This window comes from Pteropus vampyrus, unplaced genomic scaffold (assembly GCF_000151845.1).
Source record: "Pteropus vampyrus isolate Shadow unplaced genomic scaffold, Pvam_2.0 Scaffold307, whole genome shotgun sequence".
Classification (NCBI taxonomy): Eukaryota; Metazoa; Chordata; class Mammalia; order Chiroptera; family Pteropodidae; genus Pteropus; species Pteropus vampyrus.
Genome location: NW_011889088.1, coordinates 349,789 through 356,351, shown reverse-complemented (window position 1 = coordinate 356,351; position 6,563 = coordinate 349,789). Strand labels below are relative to the sequence as shown.

At 49.0% G+C, this 6,563-nt stretch overlaps 1 long non-coding RNA gene across 2 annotated transcripts; it reads right to left on the bottom strand.

The window, feature by feature from the left end:
• Positions 1 to 922: 922 nt before the first annotated feature.
• Positions 923 to 6,563, bottom strand: LOC111730326. Of its 2 annotated transcripts, XR_002776637.1 has the most exons (3): positions 6,532 to 6,563; positions 6,100 to 6,148; positions 923 to 1,827 (listed from the first exon to the last, which is right to left on the bottom strand). It is a non-coding gene; the product is annotated as an uncharacterized LOC111730326 (long non-coding RNA). The 2 variants fall into 2 exon arrangements; XR_002776636.1 differs by lacking the exon at positions 6,532 to 6,563 and having other exon boundaries at positions 6,100 to 6,515.

Genomic DNA, 6,563 nt, shown 5'->3' with positions numbered 1-6,563 from the left:
TAGGACTGTGAAAGTTTTATAATCCTAGCCAATCCTGTACCCTTTTTTTAAAGCAAAAAGAAATAGGTGGAATTAATTTTAATGACATTTTATTTTTATATTTTAACAGCATGTCAAAATCATTTAAACATGTAATCAATACAAAAAATATTAATGAAATATTTTATATTCTTTGATCATACTGAGTCCTCAAAATCCAGGGTTTATTTTGCACTTACAGCACATCTCAGTTTGCAGTAGTGTGATATCTTCTTTCTGACACCACTTCTACCAAACGCATGTCATTTTTTCACACCAATTCTCCGACACCAACTGGGTGTCCTGCAGTTTCACCCAGTTTTGACCCTAATTCAGCAGAGTTAGCACGGATCCCACAGTTAAGGGCTCAGTCCCACAAGACTGCCCCCACTTTAGATTTCAGTTATGTGTCCCAGGGGCCACCTGTACTTCTGGCTAACTGGCTATGAATTTGGGGGTTCCCATAACCCCCTCCTCAGGTTCAATAATTCTCCAGAAGAACTCACAGAACTCAGGAAAACACTTTACTGACGTTTACCAGTCTGTTATAAAGGATACAACTCAACAACTGCCAAATGGAGTGGTGTGAGGATTCCACGCCCTCTCTGGACGAGCCGCTCTCTCAGCCCCTCGATGTGGGCTTCACCAGCTGGGAAGCTCTCTGAAATTTGTTCAGGACTTTTTATAACCCATTTTCCGGCCTCTCTCCCCTTCCTAGTAGCTGAAAGTTCCTACCCTCTGTTCATAGGTTTGTTCTTTCTGGGGACCAGCCCCTGTCCCAATGCCATGTAGGAGCCCCACCCCAGTCACTCAATTCATATAAACACTGGTGAATAATAAAAGACACTCCCAGCACTCAGGAAATTCTAAGGATTTTAGGGACTCAATGCCAGGAACCCAGGACAAAGATCAATTTTTTTTTTTATTATTATTATGCTGCGTGTCCAGTGCTACCATACTAGACAATACAGATTTGGAGCGAATAACCTCACAGCAGAACCTGCAGTGGGAGGGAGAGACTTGAGTGCTTTCTCTAAATCTAATTCACTATATGACCTGGAACCAGTCCCTTAACTTTGCTGGGCTTTGACCTATAAAATGAAGGACCCAGGTGATCTGTGATTCTGTGATTCAAACTTTACCTTTGCGAAGGCTCGGGTTCCAAACTCTTTACAAGATTTGCTGGAAAAGACCAACTCATCTAAATCAGTGCTTCTGAAAGTGTAATGCACATATGAATGCATCATCTTGTTAAAGTGATTCTGATTTGGTAGGTCTGGGGTGGGGTTAGACATTCTCTATTTCTAACAAGCTCTCAAGTCATGCCAAGGCTGCTGGTCCAAGGACAACACTTGGAGTAACAGAGATGTGTTAGTCCCAGTCCTCTGAGAAGCAGATACCAAATAGGAAGGAAAAGCAAAGGAGGATGGAAGATGTGCCCCTTATGAAAGAGAGAGGGAGGGACAGACTGCAGTGCAGTTCTCAGGAAGTTCAGCCAGGCGGGTGAGAAGTCCTCAAGCCTTCAGGAGTCATCAGAGGAATCCCACATCTCCCGAGAATGGGCCCGCCTAGGATCCGCGCCACACTCAGTCATCAGACAGCGGCCCGAGGGAAGCCTGGGCTTGGCACAAACGCCGCAGTGGATCTGAGAACATGGCAGCTGGGGCCGACAGTCACTTACAGTCCCTGCAGTCGGAGACGTGGGAGAAGTCTTCATGGTTGTCACTTTCCACCCCTCATGCCACACAGATCTGCTTCCCCACCAGGTTCAGAGAGCAGCTCCTCCTTGTTTCCCTTGGGCCTCTCTTCCTAAGGGAAATGGAGAGAAAGACGGAGGCCTGACTACAGCCCCTGTCAACGCAGTTAATCTCATCCCTCCCTTCTCACTCCATTCTGAATTCCCTCACCCTCAGCAACCTCGGCAGATGCTGGTGGCTTCACCTGGTAGCATGCCCAACCTTCACGCCAAGGGGGACAGAGAACCTGAATGCTTGGTAAACAAACCCTTCTCGGGTCAGAGTTGCCATACCTGTTCTTTCACGACTGCAGTGGGCATTACCTGGAGGTGCTCGGCGATCGCCTGCATCGCACTCATATTCCTTTCTGCCCCCGTCACGTAGAAGCAGCCCTGCATCCTGCTGATCAGGGTCACATAACTGGACACAGGGATCTAAAGTGACTGGCAGCAAACATAAACTGTCCTGCAGTAGGACCCTTGCTGCCTCCCCCAGGGGAATGCTATGTCGTGTGGAATTCTTTGCCTTTGCATCAGGCAAAGTCCCTGATGTGGCGCTGATTGGGGCTCTGTGGTCAGGAAAGGCAAACCCGTACCCAGAATAGCTCTCTTTTCCTATGAGGATGAACTGCCAGCCCTCCCAGGATGAAAGGGGTGATGTAGTCGTCTTGCCCCCAAGTGCTAAGTTGGTCACCATGAGGAATAATGCCAGATCAGGGGCTCAGCACTGGTCTCTGTTGCTGACAGGTTGGACATTCAGAGGCTGTGCTGTTGGGCCCACGTTAGCCCTTATATGGCTTCCGCCTCTGCCACAGTGGCCACTCCACTCATATGCCCTGTGTGCTGGTTCCAGTGTAGTCAGTGACAATGACTGCCTAGTGTAATGTGCAAGTCATTGTGTTTATTTGCTTATTCACTGCCTCCTCTGTGTTGGGTACTCCCTAATGGGTATTAGCATGTGGTACTAAATCTTCGCACTTCATGCTTTCTCCCATATGTCCGTCCATCTACATACCTCTACCCCACACCTCCTTGCCCCCAGACTTCCAGTCCTTTCCTTCTGGCCCCCTGACCAAATGGCCAGGCCATTGGTCACTGCCAGTGTGTATATGTGTATATGTTCTGTCCACCTTAGGCCACTTTTCTTGTGCACAAAGTAGATGGCCAAGCACTCTGCTCACAGCTCTACCCAACAGGAATATTTTCTCTTTCCCTTAACACTTTGTCATGCAGCCACTGTCCGTCTTCAGCTTGTACCCATGTGCCACGTCAACCATCCACAAACCAAGCTCTGGCTTTTTCCTTCTTTTTCAACTGGTTGCACAGGATCCTCCATGCGGCCAAAGGTATAGACTAGGGGACAGGCTCTAGCTATGTCCTTATGCAGTTTGCTCATGCCCTCTGGCCCTGCTCAGGCTTAATCCCAGAGGTAGCATTTCCATCTTCCGATGGACTGCTGCCAGGCCCATCTGACCTTAAGACTTGAAGCATCCAGCAGAACCCAGCTCACAACGGGCAGTTTCAGATTCCCACCTGGTGTTCTGTCTCTACCAGAGCTTAGTAACATGCCAGAAATTGTTTCTCTAAAGGTGCGTAATTCTCGGTTGCCGATGGCATGGCCTAACCATAAAATCCCAGGGGCCTGCTTTGCAATTTTCCCTCTGGGACTTGCCATAAAGTCTATCCTCCATCTTTCCCTTTCCCACTACTGACACTTCCAACACCCAAGAGTCTGCCACACTGTATCACCCGGATGGCAGGGCTGCTCGCACTGCAGCCTGGACCTTCTGCAGAGCCTTTTGCTATTAGGGGACCCACCCACAGCTGGCAGCCTTTCATGTCACCCAGAATAATGTGTTGTCTCTAATTCCAAAGAGGTTCCCAGGCGCTGTGCTTCTTCACTGTGCCGAGATAGAAGATGCAACAACTTCTCTTACTTGGGAGGGGATATCCCAGTGTGCCCCTAACCACTGAACCCCTAAAAACGTCACTGGAGTGATAGGTCCTTGGCTCTTCATAGGTTTTATATGGCCACACTCTGGAGCGCATGTGACTTGGCTATGGCCTCTAACATATAAGAACCTCTTGCTCATCCTGTGTAATCAGCCCAGTGTCGCTGACGTAAAGGATCGAGATGGTCCTGATCCCGTGGGATTATATTACAACAGACAGCAAGGCAGTCAACATAGCTCTGAGGCAAAACCGTAAATGAACATTGTCTCTTCTACATGAATGCGAACTGTTTCTGACCCTCTTTTCTAATCGGAATGGAAAAGAACACATTCACCAAAGACTGCAAGCCACACACCGAAGGCCTGATTAACCCGCTCTCGCAGTGACTCTAGGTCTACAGCAGCAGCTGCAAGCAGGGCGACTACTTGGTTGAGCCTGAGGCAGTCTGCAGCCTTCCTCCAGGATTCGTTCGATTTCTGCAGCGGTCAGACTGGTGAATTAGGTAGAGATGGTGGAGACCACCGCCCCTGCATCCCTTAAGTTGTTAATGGTGACGTTAATCTCTGCCACATCCCCTGGGATGAGATATTGTTTTTATTTACTATCTTGGGCAGGACAAAGGAGTTGGGAGAAAGTAGTTTCAGGAAATTTCACTTGGCCTTCTCTGCCATGATAGCTCCTAGCTAGTAGGCCAGAGATCCAATGTGGGGGTTTATACTAACTGTCAAAGCAGGTGAATTCTAATTCGGCATTGGGGCCAAGGGACTACTGGGTGGGTTCGTGGGCCTAAAGAGCCCACCACAAGCCAGACTTCAGCCGGGACCCTACTTATCGCCTGGCCTCCCCAGGCCCCGCTCTGAAAAAGGGCCCTTCACACTGCTTTGAGTCTCCAGGGGTTAATGTCTATTCAAACTCTGTCTCTACTAGTCCTCAGATGTCTTGTTATTCTCTTTTCTCTCATAAAATATCACACAAATAAATGACCATAGGCCTTTGGGGAAAAAAAAAAAGCTGAAGGAATCATCATGCTTCATATTCGCTGCAGTTTTGCAGTCCTCCCTCCTGAGACCTGGCCGCCTCTGCAGTGAGTTCCGTATCGGAAAATTGGCTCGGGTCGGGGAAGTGAACAAGAGACCGTGACTTTCATGACTTTCTATTGCCCCTGCCTCCTGCTTCTTCATTCCTGTCTGCTGTTTCGGTTGTAGATATTAAGCAGAGACGCGTTGGCTGCCCATCTGTTTTGCCCCTAGGGACACCGTGCTCTATTGACTATCTTCACACCCTTCTGTGGGTTAAATAAAGCCCCTTGACTGCCCCCTCTGGCCCTGCCAGTCATACTGTCCTTATGCAATCATCCCATCAGCGTTCCCGCTTTCCTCAGCGTTTTTTCTTCCTTCTCTACCATCTGCCAGGAGAACTCAGGTATTAATACTTCACTGAATGTTGGCCACTACTTTTCCCAAACTACTGAAAGCCACCACAGCAGAGCCCACGCCATCCCCTAGTGTTCTAGCTAGGGTATTAAATTACATATATCGCAAGAAAGTGCCCTGGCCAATCTTACGTTCCAGCCCCCTTAATCACACACTGTCAAAATCCAGTCCCAGGTACCCCTGGCTCCTGGCAGCATTCAGGATGGATACTACTCTTTCATGGTATAGTCTCTTTTTTCCCTTATCAGGCTCGGCATGTCTCCAGCCAGATTATTCTGGAATTTAACCCTAATTATTGTCCTTGGCAACCAGGAAAAGGAAGTGGGGCTACTGCTGAGAGAGCAGCTGTCGCCCTGAAGGAGTGAGCCCTCTGCGGCATCGTACAGCACAGCAGAGGTGACAGCTCTCATGAGGAAGGGTGAGCCACCCCTGCAAGCTCAGGGGGTCAGGGAGGCCACAGCGTCCACCCAGATACCTTTATCTCGTTTCAGGGTTCCAGATTTTCCCCACCAGGGCCCGACCTTCACATAACTACCTTGGCTGAGCATTCAGATTTATCAGGAGTTCTGCAACTCTAACAATTTGTCTTCAGCCTGCCACTCAGCTGTATCTGTTCTCCACTGCAGGAGATAAGAGCCTCTTTGTAAGCTACCACAGAGGCTCTACCTTTCACACTTCCTGCCTGTTAGTGGCCCGCGGTCCCTCTTCATCCCTCTGCTTGGTATCAATATGAGTTCGCAGTAACCAAGCAATTTCCCCCATATTTTTAAAGTGCCTGAATTCTCACGCCTGCCACAGCACTCCTCTCCTCTAGCCAATTTTCCCAGGTCCTCACCAGTGGAATATTTAGCATTTGAGCTGCTATCTTGCTCCAGGGACTATCTGGGGCTCCCTGTCAACCGGGATGGCATCCTCCTTCCCCCTCCCTGTGAGTGAGACAGTCCCAAATCCTCATCTTACCGCTCATGTTAGTTCTTGTCATTGAAGAAGTAGACACCAGGACAGGATCCTATGGGCAAGAGATTTTTAGGAAAACACCTGTGAGTGAAGATGGGCAGGGAGCCGGGGAAAGCTGGGAGGGGTGGCAGACTGTGATGTAAGTTTGACCCCTGTGAAGGAGAGACAGAAGGACAGAAGGTGCGATGCAGTTCAAATCTAAGAAAGCGTCAAGGCCAACGGGGAGTCCTTGTGCCAAAATTAAATTCAGTGCAAACAGTGATGGACATTAGAGCGTAGCAGCAGGGGCCAGTCTGAAATCAGGTGCATTTTCATGGCCACAACCTAAGGTCTAGGGGTTTACCTCTTTAGGAGCACTAGACACAAAGGAACAAGGGTATCAGCATTTTCCATCTGAGGTCAGTGTACATTGAGGCCTCTGGCTCTGTCACTTACTAGCTTTCTGGCTTCGGGTGGTTTCTAACTTG